Source organism: Neolamprologus multifasciatus, chromosome 17, assembly GCF_963576455.1.
Source record: "Neolamprologus multifasciatus chromosome 17, fNeoMul1.2, whole genome shotgun sequence".
Lineage (NCBI taxonomy): Eukaryota > Metazoa > Chordata > Actinopteri > Cichliformes > Cichlidae > Neolamprologus > Neolamprologus multifasciatus.
Genome location: NC_140455.1, coordinates 11,855,630 through 11,878,276, shown reverse-complemented (window position 1 = coordinate 11,878,276; position 22,647 = coordinate 11,855,630). Strand labels below are relative to the sequence as shown.

Below are 22,647 nucleotides of genomic sequence, written 5' to 3'. Positions count from 1 at the left end.
AAAGCCTGTGTGTTTATTCCCCCGTAATTATCCTCAGTGCGGTCTAGATAATACACTGGAAAACTTTCCAATGAGTCAAGCAGGAAGGACTACGCATTCCAAATGAGCAACGAGGAGCCACTGTTATTTTTATGTTCCTCAGGCTGTAGACAGCAACATACAGCATGCCACTTCAACATTCTGATAGAAGCTTTATACATACAGCTTTGAGATGAGAAGAATCAGCTGCAGATGAAGGAGAGAGAACTGGTAATCAGTTTGTATATGATAATAGATCCATGTGCACTGAGAGAGGTAAAGGTGCAGCAATGTCAAGAGAGGAATTTTGATACAGAGAGAAGGGCATCTCAACAAAATGGAAATTATGACTTTGATCTTATGATCAATATCAGTGGGCACTCCACTAAACAGTCTACTCCTCATGGGAGACACAAATATGTAAAAAAAAAAAAAAAAAAAAAAGTAAGGTCGTTTTTGCCGTTGAAAGATACGGACTCACATTAATTACCTCAAACTGGCAATAAAGTATTTGCTGGAATTAAGACATGATAAAATATGGACATGGATACAGAGGTCTGAAATGAAAAGCCAGTGCACTGCAATGTCCTTAAACCGGAATTCTTTTCACTTCTACAGAATACTGTGAGGCCAAAAAGATTACGGTTCCACAGAGAGGCCGGGCCCTCTCACAAGCTCTCTATCGCCATCTGCTGACACTCTAAAACCCCCATCACTCCTACGCTGTATGCAGCTGTGTGTGCCGCTGTTCTTTCATGGAAAGGAGAATTTTTGGCTGTTTTACAGTTATTGAATGATTTTAGTTATTTTTAATATATGACACTTTCATCTGTTAACAGTTAAAGTTGAACGTTTTAAGAATAACCATCACTTCAATATGCTTCCAATCAGCAATGAAGAAAAAAAATTTTTTTTACTGTTGTTCTTTGTTTGTGTTTGTTTGTTTTTTTGTTTATATATTTAACATATTCATTGCTCGAAAAACAAACTCACCCTGAAGATCAAGAATGCCCATCATGAAGAAGAAGAAAGCTGGATACCAGAATCAGGAAAGCCTTGTAGGATGTTAGTCGGCTAACAGAGGTACAGGAGGGCATCATGAGAGAGATACAGGTCCTGGATGATGTAACAGACGAAGAAAAAATAACACCAGTTAGCAAAGAGGAAACATTTCCGGCCAGAACACAGGAGTATTTTATAGAGGAATGTACGTATGTGCATATGTTGTACGAGCCATATGTGAGTTTTTCCTTGTTGGGGTTAAGAGGGTTGGTTTAAAATGCACACACTGCATTGGTGCACGGTCGTGGGGCGTGACTCATGAGTGTGTATTGGGCAATAAATGTTGTTGCACTCACCTGTTCAGCGCACCTGCTGTTTGATGAGCAGAGACGTAAGGTGAGCATGGGGTAAAACTTTCTGTTGACCGCAACTGAATGTGCAGTGTGTCTGATTCTGCGGGTGGATATCGCAATTTGGCATAATAATTGGTGTAAAACTTTGAGAGTGGCAGTCATCTTTCTTTGTGAAGTCTGTGCATTTGTTTTATATTGGATCCCATGTACTGATGTGTGTTTTGAATAAAGAGAACAGTAGCTCAGAAGTGCATTTCCTGCGTTATTGTTGCGTGTCTTCAGTATCCCCATGTTTAGCCTGCCGCGGCCGTTGGTTTGGAGGAGCCGTAATATGTGGTTAATAATCAGATCGGAGACACTGTGTTCTGTGAGTTCAACTTACAGTCGGAGATTACAGCCAGACTGTAAAATGTGCTTTTTAGAACAGGCTCCATGTTTCGTAGGAACTAAATGAATAACCAATGAGCTGCACTAGAGGAGCTTCATTCCCATCAGCCGTTCCCGTCAGAGTCGATCGATCTGAGTTCCGGTTTACACACGAGAACTAGTCATGCTGTTTTCTATAAAATAAGCCATCACCAGAAGAGGATTCCACTGCCACTGGAAACAGGAAAAAAGTGGGGACAACTTTTCTTACAGAATTCTGAGATTAAAGTCCCCAGTTTTCTTTTTCTTCTTGTTTTTGCCCTGATCGTCTTCCGTAGGACCGCATTTCTTTATTCCACCAACCTTATTTACACGCTTTCCTCATTCCTGTGCTCATCCTCGTTTTATGTGTCTACGAGTTTCACTTATCGTTCTCTTCTCATCTTGCTTTGAGTTTCTCGCACTCAGTGAGTAAAGCGTGCTTAAGTCACAGAAATCAGCTTTGTGAAAACGGCTCGGGTTGTTAAAATAAATGCACAGCTGGCAGATGATTGGGGGTGATTATCTATATTCTCCCAGCAGTGCTGGTGTTACTTCCTGAAGTGTGTTGTTTTGTTTTTCCCCATCATTGCGTTAATATAAAGGCTCCTATTGTGTTTCCGGTATGTAATGTTGTTGCAGTTTAAACGGTTGTTTGCATGTTACAGGAAAACACCATCAGCCATGTCCGCTGTCAGCAGCTCAAACACAGCCTTTGCCTTGGAGCTGTTCCGAGCTCTGAGCCAGACAAACCCTGCTGGGAACATCTTTGTCTCCCCTCTGAGCATCAGCTCAGCCCTGGCCATGGTCTACATGGGAGCTAAAGGAGACACTGCAGCTCAGATTGCTCAGGTCAGCTCACTGTCACTTGTTACCTGCACCAGCCCATCAGTTAATCAGCCAGCATGCCTGTGAAACTTTAAGCCCTCGTTGCATTTTAAAAGGTGTGTGTGTGTGTGTGTGTGTGTGTGTGTGTGTGTGTGTCCCCTTGTCCTTCTTGTGACACCAGTGCTGTCTTATACTTTCTTCTCAGTAGGTTTATGAATGGACAGAATTCAACTTTGCGGGTTTCATTAAACGTGTATATAAATAAAGAATAGTTGTCCAGTTTCTACCTTTGGACCATAAATTGTTACATTAGAGTCGCTCAGTGTCACATCCTTTCGGTCTTTGTCTTCAATGCCACACAGGCCCTCTCATTCAGCTCAGGTGAAGGCGTCCATGCAGACTTCCAGAAACTGAACGCTGACATCAACTCACCGTCTGCATCCTACATCCTGAAACTAGCCAACCGTCTTTATGGAGAAAACACTGCCCACTTCCTCCCAGTGAGTGTCCACATCAATGATTCTCTTCATAAAGTTCTTCATTACAAAGACTGGATTAATAAACAGATGTCTGCTCTCTGCAGGACTTCATTGAAGACACACATAAGAACTACCAGGCAGACCTGAAGACTGTGGACTTCATCGGAGCTCCAGAGGCGTGCAGAGCAGAGATCAACAGCTGGGTTGAGCAGCAGACAGAAAGTGAGACTGTGTATCTTCCACAGCCTGAACAGCAGGGAATCATTTTAGCATCCTCTGTGGATTATAATGAAATATTGTTGTGTTTCTGTATTTCCGGTCAGATAAGATAAAAGACCTTCTGAAGCCAGGAACAGTCAACAAAGATACCAGACTGGCTCTGGTCAATGCTGTCTACTTCAAGGGCAACTGGAGGAACAGATTTGATGAGGCAAAAACCAAAGAGATGCCCTTTGAAATCAGACAGGTAGAAATTTAACTGAAGGATACAAAATCTGAATCAAAAGTTTGAATACAGGAAACTAAAATGTTTACGGTAAACACCATCAGAAGCTTTATAATAACATGATCTGGTCGCCTGGATTTCCTGTGTGTCAGAATGAGACCGTACCAGTCCAGATGATGTACCAGAAGAACAAACTTCCCTACAACTACATTGCTGACCATGATTTGCAGATCCTGGAGCTGCCCTATGTGGGTGAGGAGCTCAGCATGTTCATTCTGCTGCCTAAGGAGTCCTCAGACCCTCTGCTGAAGGTACACAGCCTAGAAACAAGTTCCTGTAAGGAAAAACCACGAAAACCTCTTCTTGTAGCATCCCTGATTGAATGATGGTCTCTTATACTGATGCTTCACAGAATTTTTATTAGAGGTGTGGTTCACTGAAACATTTGGTGAAGACACTGTCAAAAACCCAACATATTAATACCATAAAATTAAAATATTAAGGAAACACTCATTTCTCCTGCACACTAACTATAACATGAACTTCAAATTTACACTTTATATCATGAATCTTATGCATATTTTTCACCTCTCAATCCTACATAATCAAAGGGTGGTAAGTCCTTTCACTGGAAACTAAAATTCTCTTATGACATTGCTTCAGTTCAACTGCTTTGCTCTTACTTTATTAGCTTACAAAAACTCTAAACAACATCTTGATTGCACATAACTTATTACATTAAAGGTAACATTAACAAAACTCGTGCCACTGTCAGCCGGGTATTAATTAATACAGACAAAATACATGATCTATCTTCGTAAGGCCATATTGTAAAACCCACGTTATTAACAAACCTTCATCTTGTGTTTTGCGCTAGTTTCCTGTTTCAAAATAAAACCAAAGTAGTTCCAAAACAATTCAATTCAATAAAACTTTATTGATCCTGAAGGTTGACCCTGAAGGAAATTGGCCTATATCAATATATGTGTCAATATTACCAAATTATGTCTGGCCAAATAAGGTCATTTACACAAATGCTTCACTTCAGTTTACTTAAATTTGATCATTTAACAGACCGCTTCTGATTCCCTGTATAAAATGAATTGAATTTGAGCAAAAGAAATATTACAAAATGTATTAACTGTGTTCCAGCTGGAGAAGGAGCTAACACAGGAGAGGCTGAATGAATGGACCGACAGGAAAAACATGGAAGTTGATTCAGAAGTTGTCCTTCACCTGCCAAAGTTCAAGCTGGAGGAAGACTACGAGCTGAATGATCCTCTGGCTAAACTGGGTATGAAGGACGTGTTCTGTGCAGGAAGGGCTGACCTGTCTGGCATGAACGGTGAAGCTGGGCTCTTCCTGTCTACGGTGGCCCACAAGGCCTTTGCGGAGGTGAATGAGGAGGGCACAGAGGCCGCTGCAGCCACAGGTGCTGTGATCAAGCTGGAGAGTTTTATAGCGGACACACACTTCACAGCAGATCACCCCTTCCTCTTCTTCATCAGATATAATGAGACCAAGTCCATCCTGTTCTTTGGCAGATTCTCATCTCCTCAGTAGACAGAAGCAGCAGAGGAAGATGATGTTGCAATTTAAAAAAAATCTCTGAAATAAAGTAAATGGAGTGTTGTGATGTTTTGCTAATTATAAAACTTTATTTTTCATTTTAAAAAATGGGGGTGGGGTGTTGGGGTTTTGTTTAGTTTGTTTGATAATAGATGGTATTTGTACAAGCACGAGCTCTAGCAGCTTTGTAGAACATGGATACTGTGCAGCTATTATGAGTAGCCAGGTTCCAAGACCAGACAAATCTCGCAGCTGCTCTCATCACATGTTTACAGACTGTTGTTAAAAGAAGAGGGAATGCTACACAGTGGCAAACATGACTCTGTGCCAACTTTGAGACCTGTTGCCATCATATTTAAAAGGGCCTTTTTGCTTAAAATTCAATTTTTCTAAGTTAACACATCTCGTATGTTTTTTGTTTTACAAAGAATAAAATATGGTGACCTCAATGCAGTTGTTTACACTTAGTCGCTCAAGATTTATTATTTTTATTTTTGAAATTGGCATTCTAAATTAACCACAGGTTTTAACACCATTTCTCCTGGTCTGTGTTTCACAACAGAGCCCCACAGACTTTACTGATATCTTATTAACTGAACTGCTTATGCTGTTCAGTATCAACGTTTCTCAAATGATACTCGGGCCTGCATGGATGCAGGTATAAATGACATCCGTTACCTGTGATGGGACCTGATCGGTCCTTAAAGACACGCTCTGAAAGGCAATGATGCATTTTCAAATGCCATCATCAACTTATCTCCTTTGCCTCATATGCTTCTAAAATCTTACAGTTCACATAATGACACAATGTTTTCAAAAATGAAATCTACCACTGACAAGTTTAATGTTGAAACGTTGTTGTAAATTGAATGTTATATGTATAATAATTCGCTACCATATTGATGGAGGGGTTTGTGTGTCCCAAGGACCCCAGGGGCTATGTTGTGGGGGGCTTTTGCCCATGGAAAATTGATCCTAGGTGACGGTCCAGACAAAGAGCATTTCAAAAGCCCCTATCAGTAGAGGATCCAGGGAACATTTCACCCTGCCTGGGATAGGGTTACTGGGGCCCTGCCCTGGAGCCAGGTCCAGGTGGGGTGTCCGAGGGCAAGCACCTCGAGGCCAGGCCTTAGTCCAAAAAAGGGACATGGGCCTACCTGTAGGGAAGTCCCTGTTGTCTGCGGCTATATACCAAATGATAGGTCAGACTACTGGGCCTTCTTGGACTCTGTCATCTTACTGGGAGACTTCAACGTTCATGTGGGCACGGATAGTGATAACTGGAGACGCGTGATTGGGAGGAACGGCGTGCCAGATCTGAACTGGAGTGATGTTCAAACATGGTGTTAGTTATGAACAAACTGTGGTTTGCACAGAAGGATGTCCATGAGTGCACGTGGCACCAGGACACCCCAGGCTGCAAGTCAGTTTTGTAATTGTATTATCAGATCTGCGGCCGCATGTTCTGGACACTTGGGCAAACTCAGGTGTTGAGCTGTCAACTGATCACCACCAGGCTTTGAGTTGAATCAGGTGGTGGGGGAGGATACTGGACAAACCTGGAGTGCCTAAACGTAAAGTAAGGGTGTGCTGGGAATGCCTGGCAGAGACCCCCATCTGCAAGATCTTCTGCTCCCACCTCCGGGAGAGCTCTAACAGCATTCCAAGGGAGACTGGGGTCATTCTGTCTGAATGAACCATGTTCAGCATCTCCATTGCTGAAGCTGCTTCAACCCCTGAAGCAGATGGTGGACACCGGAGGTGAAGGGAACCATCGGGCTCTAGAAGAAGTCCTATTGAGCTTAGTCAGCCTGTGGTACTTTGACGGCAGCTGATGGGTACCTTCAGGCCAAGCGGAACACAGCTCGGACAGTGGCTGAAGCAAAAACTCTAGTGTGGGAGCAGTTCGCAAAGGCCATGGAAGAAGACTTTCAGTTTGCCTCGAACAGATTCTGTCAAATCGTCAGGCAACTCGGGAGGTATTACCTGCCTTGTGTAGGCAGGTAATAGGTGGAGTGCTGCTCACTTCAGCTAAGGATATTGTTGAGCAGTAGAAGGAATACTTCTAGGACCTCCTTAATCCCACTGGCACGTCTTCTGTAGAGGAAGCAGAGTCTGGGGATGAGGAGGATGACTCGTCCATCACCAGGGGTGAGGTCATCTTAATAAACATCTCCTTGGTGGCAGGCCTCCTGGGGTGGATGAGGGTTGCCCCGAGTTCCTGAAGGCTCTAGATGTTGTAGGGCTGTCTTGGTTGACACGCCTCTACGATGCTGTGTGGAGATCAGGGGCAGTACCCCTGAACTGGCAGACCGAATAAGGGAGTGGGAGATTGACGAGACACCGACAGGTCAGCAGATCTTCCTTGACCTCCAAGTACTCACTAACATGGATGTGTAAATAAAAGAGTTTAAAACTAATTGATTGTGTTTGCTGTGTTTGCTAACAGCTGCATTACTCTCACATTTACTAAATACACAAACCAAATAAAGTGTTATCAAAAAAAAAAAAAAAATGGGGTGAGATTTCCCCTATGGAGGTGTGGGAAGATCTGATCGCCTGTTGGCAATTAGTTGAGTTTTAATTTTTTATTCTTTTATTTTGACCTGAGCACTTGTGGCCATTTCCCTTGATAAGTGCATCAAAACAGGGATTATACATCTGCATCCTCTCTATATGCTATCATGTGGGATGTTTACCAGGCCTTAACATACAATGGAAAGCAGAGGAGAAGCACACTAGGAGATCATAAGGAGAATAATGGTCCAGTCGGCCGCTAGGACCGTGCACCTGAGCTCCAAATGGAGATAACTGAGCCATAATTTCCTAATACCTAACCAGCCTGTGCCAGGGGTCTGTTATCCTGGACCCCTCCTGATTTTGATCTGAAATAAAGTGTGAAATGAACTTTAATAGAGAATGTGTTTCGTTGACCTTTGACCTTGCCACATATATTATAGATACTGTGTATCTTATATGGTGACATTATTGAATGGACATGATTTACTATGTTAAACCCATTGAAGCAGGGCAATCAGGTCCTGAAAACCTGACCTGGGCATAAGGCCCTGACCTTAACCTTGAGAAGGCCGAGATATTAATCCTGACCCAGGATTTAGTAGCCCTAAACATAACCCGTGAGGGTGGGAGCCCTAACCTTAACCATAAAAGGCATATGATATGCAACTTAAAATTAAGGCCTCTTTATTCTAAAGCTAATTTGTGGAGATAAAAGGCATGATAACCGAAATTGGATAATAAAGCCTTTAATCTTACCCTTAATAAGGACCCTTGATATAAAGTCGGCCTCAAACCTTTTTAATAGCCCCTGCAGGAAATAGTAAGTATCCTGAATGGCTGATTCCTGAGGGTGTGGGCATTCTACCTGATGGGTTATGTTGAAATGTAAGGGATAATCATGTTAGCTCTTCGCTGACTGCCAGGCAGGTCCTGAGGGTGGAGTTCCCCCCCCCTTCTTCTTTTCCTTTTTTTTAGGATGATTTTAATAAAAGTTTTTATTAGAGGATTGGTTGTTTTTAAGTGTTTTTTATTTTTGAGAATTTACATCTGTCCTTTTCTTATGTGTTGTGAAATGTGTTTTGTAGCCTGTGGGGAAATAGAATGTACATGATTAAGAAGGTGATTGTGAATGCACCACGGGAGGAACACTGTCATGTGACCCGTGGTGACCTATCCTGAGGAGGGCCCACACAGGTGGGCGTACCTCAGAGTATCACTTAACTACTGTCTTGTCTCTCCTGCCCTCACTTGCGCTGATTCCTCTGATGAAGCGGTAGCAGTCGCGAAACGTTAGGGATGCCTCTCAGACCAGCGTGAGCAAGGATTTTAACTCCCCCAGAACAAGGTAATTAGGATTCAAACAGTTTTTTTAGCCCTAGTTTTTAGTGGGAGTGAAACACACTTTTGTTCTCCCCATTGAGGGCTTCATTGGATAACTGAACAAGGGAGTAAGTAACTTAAGTCTCCCACTTTTTGTTTAAACTTTTTAAGTTTAACTCAGCGGAATAAGCAAATTAGCCCTCCCAATTCATGTATTAAAGTTTTTTTTTATTGATATTTTAAAGTGGGAGTAAGTAAACCTAGCCCTCCTGGTTTGAAGATTATCCTCTGGGGGAGAGGAAGAAATTGAGCCCTGACTTTAGGGAAACTTAATTCTTTTAACCCTTTTTCTGGATTTTAAGAGGGGAGCTCCAGTTTTTTGTATTTTTTTTAGCCTGTAATATCCTGTGTGGCTTAGAAAGATCAGTGTGTGGACTAACTGTTGTCACCTAAACTACAATAAAATACATTGTATAAAGGAGTAATGTTAATGTAATGGGGAAGGCTTTAGGACCCAGGGGACCCAAGAGAGGGTATAAAAGAGGAAGTAGCAGCAGGTGCTCTTCTGTCATTTGCACTGATGAGCAGCTGTGAACAATGGTTGTGTGAGTAGGTGAAAAGCCTGAGAAGTTTTACTTGTCTTCTACACAAACGGTTGTTTTAAACCTCTACAGCAGAGGTTCGAGGTAGAGGCTGTTTTTCTTTTAGTGCTTTTTTTTTTTTAAATTCGTTGAAATGTATTTGATGTTTATTGTATTTTATGTTTCTAGTAGTGATTTTAGAAGACAAGCCAGGTGTGCAGCAAACACAGTTGTCTGCTGGAGGTATGTTAACTTTGACATTTTAAAAAAGTGTATTTATGCACTACAATTTATATTGTATTGCCTCCTGCAGGACAGGCTGCACATGTGAATTTGTCACTGTTCTTTCCTCCTTCTCCTTTGTTGCGTTTTTGGTTTTAGTAGGGTCACCTTTTAAAACTGTTTTTTATGCCAGGTTTGTTTTTATTTCTACTGGGCTGGTGCAATATTAGTCAGGCAATCCCTGAGCTGGGCTCTTACCTAAGGGGAATTAGGTCTTTTAGAGGTGCTCTGTGTGGATTTGCAGTGAATAAGTTTTAAGAGTGATTTTAGTGCCACCGATTATTGCCTGAACTAAAACACTTAGTGCATGCGATAAGTGTTCTGTTGGGCTCGTATTTATTTGGGGTGGATTTGTTTCTTTTAAAGCAACGAGCATCTGGGACCGCCGAGGGAGAGCAAGCCCTCAGGTGATAGTTGCATTGCTGGCAGGTTGCACCAATAAGACTATCTTGTGGTCGTTAGTGACCACAAGATAGTCTTATTGGTGCAATAAGACTATCACTAGCAGCAAGAATGCCTTGCTGCTGTCCAACATTGCGCATCAAGCATGGTCATGGAGTGACGGACGGGAGGTAAGTGACGGAAGTGACGGGTAAGGTAAGCGACCCATGTTGTAGGTGACGTCAGACGCCGGAGATTTGGCGGGGAAAAAAAAAGCGAATGGTAGCGTAGAGTTTAACAAAGTTTCCTTAAGCTTCAGTACTGCCAAATAAACTAACCAACTGTCATATAACTAACAACATCTGTCTTATCATCTCTAACACCCTGGAGGACAACGGGGAGAGTTTAGACGCTCTCCAAGAATACATCGACCGCTGCTTCCAAGATTTAGTAATGAAGAAGGCCCAGAGTGCATCTTCCCCGGCCAAAACCAAGACGCCGTCATCGAAGAGATGTCGCCCGGCAGACTCCCCCGGCACAACATCGCCTGCCGGCAAAGACATCGCAGATATCCTGGAGTCAATCGACAAGCGATTGTCCAGTTTCGATGCGAGGCTGTCCCTGGTGGAGATTTTACACCGGGAATTTAAATCTCTGAGAGAATCCCTGGAATTCAGCCAGCAGCAGGTGGAAACGCTTGCCGCTGAAAATGCCACGCTACGGGAGTCGGTCAAATCTCTCGCCGATAACGTGACCCAGCTAAACACTGAAAATAAAAAAATAAAAGAGTCCGTTATCGATCTACAAGCCCGTAGCATGAGAGACAATCTTGTTTTTTCTGGTATTCCAGAATCTACCGGAGAGGACGCGGAGGCAACGGTGAAAAGCTTCATTAAAATCCACCTGAAGCTGCCGGAGGACACCGTAAAGAACATCGCCTTCGATAGAGTGCATTGCTTGGGGGGCGTGAGGTCGCGGACCGGGAGACCACGTCCTATTGTGGCCAAATTTGGTCAATTCAAACAGAAGGAACAGGTGAAGAGTCGCGGCAGGGAACTGAAAGGAACGGACTTCAGCGTGAACGACCAGTTCCCCAAAGAGATCCTGGAACGACGCAAGGTCCTGTTCCCAGTCCGACGTAGCTTCATGCGGAAAGGCTCCCGCGCTGTCATCGCCGTGGACTGGCTCTACGTGGACGGACAGCTCTACCGCGACCCCGGCACCACACCGTGGTTATATTGACTGCACTCCAGATAAGAACCCGCTACACTCTTTTCTTATTCATTCACACTTTCGCCTTTAACATGGGTTTAACCTAGTAATATCAGTATGATGTCATAGCAGATATAACACAGTCACCCTCCGTCATTACTTTAATTGGAATGTTTCCGTTTCTTTTCTTTTTTTTGTTGTCGCTCACAGTTTATGTGGTTTCTTTCTTTCTCTTGTCTTTCACTGCTGTGATCACCTACTTCCCCACTCACCTACAAACAACACCTTCTATTTCTCCATATTTTCACACCACGATCACGCAAACACATGCGCTCAACGGCAGCACATTTACAACAGCCTCACAGCAAGCACAGACTTACAGGACACATACGCAAGCCACGCTTGTTCATATTAGTGAATAGTCACACACATAGTCAGACTTATGGAGCCTATCACCACACTTTTTTCTCTTTCTATTTACAAACAAGTGATGTTTCCACATTTTCTCCACCCGTCTAAACGAAACACCCAGCTTACATCATTAGACATACACACACAATTATGGGCATGCTGAGGTTTGTCACATGGAATGTAAATGGGGTTGGCACCAGAGGAAAGAGGTTAAAGATATTTAACCAGCTTAAAAAACTACAGGCAGATGTTGTTTTATTACAAGAAACTCACAGACCTGTTACAGGTTTAAACGAACTAAAAACACCTGAGTTTCCTAATGTGTTTGCAGCTTGTTATAATTCTAGACAAAGAGGAGTAGCAATTTTAATACATAAAAATGTTAATTTTACAGTACTCGATACAGTTATAGATCCAGAGGGTAGATTTCTAATTATTAAACTATGTATTGTAAGTATATATGGTCCAAATGTTGATGAACCCTCATTCTTCCACGGATTTTTTAGTGCACTCTCTGAACACCCTGATTGCACACTCATTCTTGGAGGCGACCTCAACCTTGGACTAAATGAAGAAATGGATAGGCTCAACACAACAGGAACTCAGCGCAATTGGCAATCCACAAATATAATCAAACAGTATATGAGCGACTATGGCCTTTGCGATGCATGGCGCTCCCTTCACCCCAACAGTAAGGAATATACTTTCTTCTCACATGTTCATCACTCCTACTCTCGTCTGGATTATTTTTTGGTCAGCAGCTCACTGCTGAGTGACATTTCAGACACTGAGATTCACCCTATAGCTGTCAGCGATCATGCTCCTGTATCTTTAACACTAATACACAAGAATAATACTACGCCAAGTAAAAACTGGAGATTTAACACATCACTACTTAAAGATGAAGACTTTATTAAATATTTTAAAAAGGAATGGACTTCATATTTAGACTTTAATGACACTCCCGGAACATCTGCTTCTGTTCTATGGGAAGCAGGAAAAGCTGTGATGAGAGGTAAAATAATTTCTTTCTCATCACACAAAAAGAAAGAAGAAAACAACAATATTCAGGAATTAGAAAAAACTATCAAATCCTTAGAAGAAGCCTACGCGTTCCACCAAGATCAAGAAATAATGAACAAAATATGCAAAACAAAACTAGAATTAAATGAAATTATTAATAGAAAAACACAATTCCTTGTACAAAGACTTCGCTTGCAGAATTTTGAACACAGTAACAAATCTGGTCGATTTCTAGCAAACCAGTTAAAAATAAATAAAGAAAAAACAACTATATGTGCTACTAAAGATTTATCGGAGAACACAATATATGACCCTGGAAGAATAAACAAGATTTTTAGGGATTTCTATGAAACTTTATATTCACCACAAATAAACCCGTCTAAAAATGAAATTGATTTGTTTCTTGACAACGTAACTCTTCCAAAATTACTAGACAGTCAAGCAATGGCACTGGATTCGCCACTGACGCCAGGTGAACTCCAGGAAGCCCTGATAAGTATGCCCAATAATAAGGCTCCAGGTCCAGACGGCTTTCCTGCAGAATTCTACAAAGAATTCTGGACAATTTTGGCACCAGTATTCCATGGAATGTTGCAGGAAATCAAGAAAAATGGCAGACTACCACCAAATATGAATTCTGCTAACATTAGTCTCCTGCTAAAACCAGGAAAAGACCCTTTATTTCCCTCAAGTTATCGTCCAATATCCCTTATAAATGTAGACCTTAAAATAATCTGCAAAGCTCTCTCAAAGAGATTAGAGAAAATAACCCCCCTCTTAATTCATCCTGACCAAACTGGTTTCATAAAAGGTCGGCACTCCTCAACAAACACTCGTAGATTACTTAATTTAATAGACTACTCATACAATAAAAACATTGAAACCATAATATTATCTCTAGATGCAGAAAAAGCATTTGACAGAGTTAACTGGAAATTTTTATTTGCAACTTTACACAAATTTGGTTTTGGAAACTCTTTCATAAATTGGATAAGAATATTATACAATTCCCCAACAGCTCGTATCAGAACAAATGACCAGACATCCTCCAGCTTTTGTCTCCTGAGGGGCACCAGACAGGGATGCCCACTCTCCCCTTCACTTTTTGCAATTTTTATCGAACCTCTAGCAGCAGCACTTAGACAGGCTACAACAATTAAGGGCATAAAATGTAATAACGTAGAACACAAAATCAGTCTCTATGCGGATGATGTGTTGCTTTTTCTGCAAAACTCACAAATCAACCTCTCTGAGGTAATTACTCTAATAAACTGGTTTTCAAGAGTTTCAGATTATTCAATTAACTGGCCAAAATCTACAGTTCTTCCCATTAACTGCTCCTTCCATAATTCATCTTCTGCCCCACTACAATCTGGAAATATTAAATATTTAGGTATTAATGTTTCTCCTAAGCTTTCAGACTTAATTAAATTAAACCACATCCCACTTCTAAAGAAAGTAGAAGGCGATCTGACTAGATGGAAATCTCTACCCATATCACTCATGGGAAGGGTCGCCACTATAAAAATGAGGATCTTGCCAAAAATAAATTACTTATTTTTAATGATCCCTAAAAAACCATCACAAGATTGGTTCAGATCTCTGGATTCACATATTTCTAAATTCCTTTGGAAAGATAAACCCCCGCGCATCAGCTTAAAAACGCTACAAAGAACCAAGGATAGAGGAGGACTAGATCTGCCTAATTTTCACCAATACTTCTTAGCCAACAGGCTTCAGTTCATCTCAGAATGGTTAAAATGTACCCTCTTAGATGAGCCCTGGCTAGATGTTGAACAGGCACTATGCAATGATCTAGAGATTTCAGACCTACCATTTATTAGCTCAAACATCAAAAGACATGAATGCTTTAAAAGCATCAACATCAGCTTTTCTCTGACAGCATGGTGGGAGTTTCTAAAAATAACGGAGTCTTCATTAATCCCATGCAAACGTACACCTATCTGGAATAACCCTGACATATTACAAAACAATAATATGATTAATTTCCCAGAATGAGTTGTAAAGGAATTAAATACTTAGAACATATATTAGAGGGAACAGAATTTATTCCATTTGACAGACTAGTTACACAATATGGGATCAACAAGAAAAGATTTTTAGAATATCAACAAATTAAATCCATAGTAAAAAAGAAATTTAACCTCAGTCAAGTTGAATTACAAACACCACCAAGTGTGGTTCAATTTCTTACTCTTAAATCCCCCAAACTATTATCTAAAATATACAGAACACTTTCTAAAATAGATGAATCAATATCCCTTCCTATTGCAAAGTGGGAAGCAGATTTATCAGTCAGCTTAGACCAAAACGTCTCAGATTTGCTTAAAAACCTTTTAAATTGATTAAAAATCCCAATCTGCAATTAATACAATACAAAATACTGCATAGAGTGCACTATACAGGTCATCGAATGTTTAAGATGGGCTTTACATCCGCCAACAACTGCTCACACTGTCAAGGCAATACACCAGACAGTTACATCCACGCTCTTTGGTTCTGTCCACCAGTGCAGAAGTTTTGGCACGAGATATGTGAGGACTTATCAAAGTGTCTGAAATGTAAAATTCCAACCTCCCCTTTAGTATGTTTGTTGGGAAATTTGGATGATGTCACTACAGAAATTAATACAGTCCACATGGTTTTTATTGCCCTATGCATCGCCAAGAAAACGGTCCTCATGAACTGGAAAAATAAAAATAATCTTAATTCTAGCCAATAGGGATGGGTACCGGTGTCCGGTGCCATGATGGCACCGGTTCTGACATAAACGGTAGTAACCAGACCGAAAAGCAGCGCACATTTCGGTGCTTTATTTCGGTGCTTTTTTTGCCTGAGATGTAATACACTTTGAATTCTAGCCAATCATTTTACGTTTCCGGGGATAGTAGGCGGGTCCAGGTACGTATGTTCTTTTAGAGCAGAGCTACAGATTAAAAACGCCCAAGGCGGAGCGGTCAAAAGTCTGGCTGTACTTCACAGCAAAAGATGCAAACTCAGCAGCCTGCAACAAGTGCTTTAAGCTGATACTGTGGAAAGGAGGTAACACCTGAAATCCGATGAAACACCTGGCGACGCTTAGCGTTTTTTTTTAAAAGCCGAAAAATGCGCCGTATTTGATAGCTTGCTGCGAGACCTCACACCGAGCGCATCTACTGCAGGTGTGGTGCCTGTTATCAGACCCAGAGTTAGCAACATCCCCCAAAAAGCTGAAGAGTAGAGTCCTGGCCCCTAGCCCTGCCAGTGTAGCAGAAATGATGAGGATGATGATGGCAGCAGCAGCCGTTCTTCTCTGCGTGAGTAGCTTAATGTTGTTCGTGTGTAATTTACGTTGACTAGGCTAACCACGTTATTACATTACTGCATGTAAGGTGAACTAGCAAACACCATCATAGCTACATGCGGCTGTCTTCTTGTTTGATGGCAGATACTCCCTTCACCCTGGCCAAAAAGGCTAAAATGACCAAAGAAAAAGTGGAAAACAGCTAAACATGAGAGGTTTTTGGACAAAGTTTGTGTTTTTTCCATTGTTTAAGCACTGCTTCCAGCCCAGAGTGATACCATATATGCCCCATAGCTGCAGAAAAGGCTAACATTGTTATCTTTTTACAAAAAAACAGCTGAACATGAGAGGTTTTTGGACCAATTTTGTGTTCTCCATTCTTTAAGCACCGGTTCGAGCACCGTTTAAGCACCGGCACCGTTTCAAAAGTACCGGTTTGGCACCGGTATCAGATAAAACCTAAACGATACCCATCCCTACCCGCAAGTATCTGATTAGTCCTGCCATTTCTGTCTAATGTGAGAGACTTTTCTCACTTGCAGGTCACATAGTAACAAAAAAGAGAGCTGTCTTGAGCTTTGAAAATGTAAACAGGCTCGTTTGTGTAAATAATAGTGATGGGTCGTTCGCGAACGAAATGGCTCTTAGAGCCGGCTCTTTGAAGTGAATGACGCAAGCCGGCTCCTTATTGGGAGCCGTGAGGTTTTTTTGTTTTTTTTTTCTTTCTCTCACCCTCTCTCTCGCACTTTTTTCCGCTGAACTCCGCATGCGCGGCCTGTACTTTGCGCTGGGCAGAGGGGGGAGGGGCGTTAGTTACACTCGCAGTAGCACAGGAACAGAGCCAGAGAGAAAGAGAGCGAGGGACAACAACGTCACATTAGAAAGGTATAGTAATCATCCGCTATTTTCAGTTGCAGATGATAAAGGGTTCAGAAATCATGCAGGCCCATATGACAGAGAATGTGCATCTTCTTTTTGTTTTAATATTTTAATTTATATTTAATTGTGTTGTGGTTTGCAGTGTGTTGTGTTGTTTCATGTTAAATTTGGTTAAAAGGAAAAAGCTGAAAATTTAAATAGTTAAAAGTTTAAAATGTAAATAGTTGTTTTTTGTATTATATGACTTATTTATTACATTTTATGTGGCGTGAATAAATAAAGTATATTTATGGTGGACCTTAAGAGACAAAGCACGTACAAACTCCAAAATGCGTAAAAACTCCAAAACACATAAAAACTCAGAAGCACGTACAAACTCCAAAATACATACAAAAGACAACAGAAGTGCTCCAGGTTTCTAGGGCGCAGTGTTGAGCTTTTGTTACCTAGTGGCTACACAAGCCAGGAAGTATCAACAACCGGATTTGGTGTGTGGTAGTAACAGGTAAATGAACTTTTTTTTAAAAATTATTTGAATAAATATGAGTGCTTGTCTATAAATACACACATGTTTTCAATTGTGTAATTTAAGTGATCTGGGTAGCTCTGTTTTGGAAGTTCAGTAAACGCTAGAAATGTGTTTTGGAGTTTGTACATGCTTTTTGGAGTTTGTATATGCTTTAGAGTTTGTACGTGCTTTGTCTCTAGGGGCCATATATAAACATATATAAATAAAACCACTTTTTTTTACATTAGTAATTCCTTTTCTGCATAATTTTATATTATTGTTAATGATTAAATAATTAAAGCAACAAAACAACCTGAAGAGCCGGTTCGGAGCCGGCTCTTTTTAGTGAGCCGAGCCGAAAGAGCCGGATCTCTAAAAAGAGCCGGAAATCCCATCACTAGTAAATAACTGTCTGAAAGAGACAGACGGTAAATAAGCATGGAGGTATTGTGAGTCCAATGGGTTTGTTATTTTTTGCACTAAAATGTTTGATGATCACACTGTTTTATCCTAATGTACAAATTAATTTTTGCTAAGGTTTTATTATTATTATTTAATGACAGCCAATGTGAAAACAGCTCCGGTTGTTAAAATAAATGCAAAGCTTTGATTTTCTTTATTCTTCCCGCAGTGGTGGTGTTACTTCCGGAAAGTCTCTGTTTTAAGTGCACTCATAGATCGATCATAGACTCACAGATCAATTGGCAGTATCAGTCTCGTTTAGGTTGCAGTGTACGCATCCGCCTATCATAGCGAAAGATTCCCGGCTCGAGGTAAGTCATATCCCCTTGGATTTGCGTCAGAAATGAAATTTACAAAATAATAATAATAATAATAATAATAATAATTAAAAGCTAAAATTAAAAAAATAATACTAATAATACTTTTTAAAAAATCTATCAAGTCGAACAAGCGAAGCTACCCGATGTGGCGATCACTTCTGAACAGTTCTTGTGAATAAAGTAGCTTGGAGTCTCGTATAAGTGAGCAGAGTCGCTGCTGACAAACGGGCAACACTGTGTGCGGAGTCTTAGCTTCAGTGGGTGGGGCAGCTCCGGCAGTGGCGTCTGTTTGTGTGCGCGATCCTAAAAAAAAAATCACTTTTTCTCGATGCTTTAATATGGGAGCTAAAGGAGACACTGCAGCTCAGATGGCTCAGGTCAGCTCACTGTCACTTGTTACCTGCACCAGCTGTCAGTTGATCGGCGAGCATGATTGTGCAACTTCAAGCACTCGTTACAATTTAAAAGCAGTCAGATGTGGCTGTCTGTGTTTTTCTATACAGAAGAAATAATTTTGTTTTGTTGTTTTGATTTTGTCTTTAAAAATAAATAAATAAATATATATAAAATCTGAACTTTTTTGCTACAAGAGTACTGGCTGAATAGTAAACTAACTAATAAACTAATAATTCTTGTCCTTAGTAGATTTATAAATTAATAAATTTTGGGGTTTTATTTAACATCTTTGAAAAGCTTAATTTTCTTTGTATCCAAAACACTGAAGCCCAAGATGTTTCCAGTGGGACGTCAGAAATTTGTGTCTACCATATGAGGATGGAATGTGTTATATAAATGGCATCAAAGTCCATAAAACCCACAAGCAGTATAGTTACTGAGAGCATGATGCTCAATGAGACAGACAGTATGTTAAATGTTATTATTAAATATGTTGCTGAAAGAATAAAGTTGTCAACTTTCTGCCTTTGGACCATAAATTGTTACATTAGAGTCGCTCAGTGTCACATCCTTTCAGTCTTTGTCTTCAATGCCACACAGGCCCTCTCATTCAGCTCAGGTGAAGGCGTCCATGCAGACTTCCAGAAACTGAACGCTGACATCAACTCACCGTCTGCATCCTACATCCTGAAACTAGCCAACCGTCTTTATGGAGAAAACACTGCCCACTTCCTCCCAGTGAGTGTCCACATCAATGATTCTCTTCATAAAGTTCTTCATTACAAAGACTGGATTAATAAACAGATGTCTGCTCTCTGCAGGACTTCCTTGAAGCCACACAGAAGTACTACCAGGCAGACCTGAAGACTGTGGACTTCATCGGAGCTCCAGAAGCGTGCAGAGCAGAGATCAACAGCTGGGTTGAGCAGCAGACAGAAAGTGAGAATGTGCATCTTCCACAGCCTGAACAGCAGGGAATCATTTTAGCATCCTCTGTGGATTATAATGAAATATTGTTCTGTTTCTGTATTTCCTGTCAGATAAGATAAAAGACCTGAAGCCAGGAACAGTCAACAAAGATACAAGACTGGCTCTGGTCAATGCTGTCTACTTCAAGGGCAACTGGAAGAACCCATTTAAAGAGGCAAACACCAAAGAGATGCCCTTTAAAGTCAAACAGGTAGAAATTTAACTGAAGGATACAAATTCTGGACTCAAAGTCTGAATACAGGAAACTGTGTAAAATGTTTAAGGTAAACACCATCAGAAGCTTTATGATAACATGATCTGATCGCCTGGATTTCCTGTGTGTCAGAATGAGACCGTACCAGTCCAGATGATGTACCAGAAGAAGCAGCTTCCCTACAACTACATTGCTGACCATGATTTGCAGATCCTGGAGCTGCCCTATGTGGGTGAGGAGCTCAGCATGTTCATTCTGCTGCCTAAGGAGTCCTCAGACCCTCTGCTGAAGGTACACAGCCTAGAAACAAGTTCCTGTAAAGAAAAGACACAAAAACTCTTCTGCTTCACTTTAGTTTACTTTATTAAATTTGATCACTTAAGAATTTAACAGTCAGCTCCTGATTTTGTGTATAAAATGAATTTAAATATGAGCAAAAGAAATATGACAAAATGTATTAACTGTGTTCCAGCTGGAGAAGGAGCTAACACAGGAGAGGCTGAATGAATGGACCGACGGGAAAAGCATGGAAGTTGATTCAGAAGTTCTTGTTCACTTGCCAAAGTTCAAGCTGGAGGAAGACTACGAGCTGAATGAACCTCTGACTAAACTGGGTATGAAGAACGTGTTCTGTGCAGGAAGGGCTGACCTGTCTGGCATGAACGGTGAAGAGAGGCTCTTCCTATCTACGGTTCTACGGTGGCCCACAAGGCCTTTGTGGAGGTTAATGAGGAGGGCACAGAGGCCGCTGCAGCCACAGGTGTTGTGTCCAAGCCATTATGTTATAGACGGGCCAGACACTTCACAGCAGATCACCCCTTCCTCTTCTTCATCAGACACAACGAGACCAAGTCCATCCTGTTCTTTGGCAGATTCTCATCTCCTCAGTAGACAGAAGCAGCAGAGGAAGATGATGGTGCAATTCAAATAAATACATCTATGAAATAAAGTAAATGGAGTTTTGTGTTGTGATGTTTTGCTATTTATAAAACTGTATTTTTCTCTGGAACATTTTATTACTTAATCAGACACACACGTGTCTCTTTTATTAAAAACAAAATGTGCTTTTACAAAATAAATGGTACTTGTATAAAATCACAAGTTCCACCAGTTTTCGAGAACATAAATACTGTGTCCTCCACTCTGAAGAGGATGTTGTCATGATGTTCAAAAAGGGTTTTTTTGTTGCTTAAAATCGATTTGTTTTTTCAGTTTGTGCATCTGACATGATACATGATTTTCTGTGTTTGACTGAGAATAACACATGGAAAAATCATTGCAGTCTGTTTTTATATACATGAATAAACGTTCATTTCAACATTTTTTGAAATTGGGCTTGTACATTAAACACAGAGCGTCACAGACTTTACTGATATCTGATTAATTGAACTGCTTCTGCTCTTCAGTATCAACATTTCTCAAATTATGCTGAGGCCTGTAGAGCCATAGCACACATCACATATATTAATGACATCATTAGTAACCTGTTCAGTCCAGATGATGTACCAGAAGAAGAAGCAGCCCTACAACTACAATCCATGACCAAGGTATGAAGATCCTGGAGCTGTCCCATGTGGGTGACCAGCTCACCATGTTCATTCTACCCAGTATCCCCCAGCATCTAGATGCTGGTGGTTTTGAAGATGACGACTTCGGCTTTGAATAAAGCTCCCACTGAGGTGTCCAAGGTGAAGATGGTAAGGAGGTGGGTTTCACAAGAGTAAGTCTGAAAGGGAAAATGATGGAAAGCACAGATTTTAACCAAGCAACACGGAGGCTGATTTGCTTGAAAAAGGCAGGCAAGAAGATGACTGGTCTACAGTAACGTCAGTATTGAGATTGACAGTGTGGGAAAGCGGTAGTTGTGTAAAGAAGAGAAAAGTAGCTGAAGAGACAGAATGCATACACCTGGAAGAGATAAAAGTGAACCAGCAAGAAGCCTCTAGGGCAGGGCTGGACTGGGACAAAAAAATCAGCCCGGGCATTTTGACTAGAGACCGGCCCACCAGGTATTATAGGAAAAACCATAAAGCCTTTGAATGAAAACAAACGTCGTTGTGACAGTGATGTACACTGTCTTGTTGGTATATATGCATCAGTCTAATAAACTTAAACCTACACCATCCTCCCTATTCTGGTATTCTAAACAGTACTTAGCCGAAACCCAAAGACTGCTTGGTTGAGTTAACTTCCTGAACTATCTACAACATATGGTGGAAACCTGAAATTAAGACAGAGAAGACTAGAGGTGACACATGACCATTACTGAATATTAAAAATAATAAATGACAGATTTAGTGATATTTTCATAAACTATTTATTTACCACATCAATAAACAGCATGGCAGGGCAAAATATTTTTTCTAACATGGCAACCTTTTAAAAGTGAAAGGAGATAGAAAGACAGGTGGCATTTTACACAAAGTACTAGTACAGTATCTAGAAAATGTGGGAAAATACTGGCATCATGTACAGTACTTTCTTCTGAAGAAATTATGTTGGGACCCATCAAAAACAGTTCATAGCTTCCCTTCAACTCATTCATGTCACCTAAAAGGTAAACCCTTTTCTCCATCACCTGTTCAGCTCTGATGATTCAGTAAGGACATCTCCTGGTTTCATCTTCATGTTTCCCTCTCACCAGATAACCAAACTGATATCATGACCAGCAGCTTTTACAGCCGTGGCTCCAACAAACATCAGCTGATACTAGAAAGTAATATTAAATAAATTCTAACAACAGCTGATCAAGTTTAAAGGCGCTTC

At 40.9% G+C, this 22,647-nt stretch overlaps 1 long non-coding RNA gene and 1 pseudogene across 2 annotated transcripts; both read left to right on the top strand.

Annotated features, from left to right (window-relative positions):
• The first annotated feature begins 1,296 nt into the window (after positions 1 to 1,296).
• LOC146499001 (uncharacterized) lies at positions 1,297 to 20,813 on the top strand (annotated as a pseudogene). Its single transcript, XR_014870270.1, has 14 exons — positions 1,297 to 1,416; positions 2,447 to 2,630; positions 2,969 to 3,106; positions 3,190 to 3,307; positions 3,409 to 3,551; positions 3,683 to 3,841; positions 4,683 to 5,089; positions 7,388 to 7,449; positions 18,555 to 18,679; positions 19,299 to 19,436; positions 19,520 to 19,637; positions 19,739 to 19,878; positions 20,014 to 20,172; positions 20,354 to 20,813. The product of XR_014870270.1 is annotated as an uncharacterized LOC146499001 (transcript).
• Positions 8,413 to 18,330, top strand: LOC146499002 (uncharacterized). Its single transcript, XR_014870224.1, has 3 exons — positions 8,413 to 8,964; positions 9,710 to 10,118; positions 16,012 to 18,330. It is a non-coding gene; the product is annotated as an uncharacterized LOC146499002 (long non-coding RNA).
• Positions 20,814 to 22,647: the final 1,834 nt, after the last annotated feature.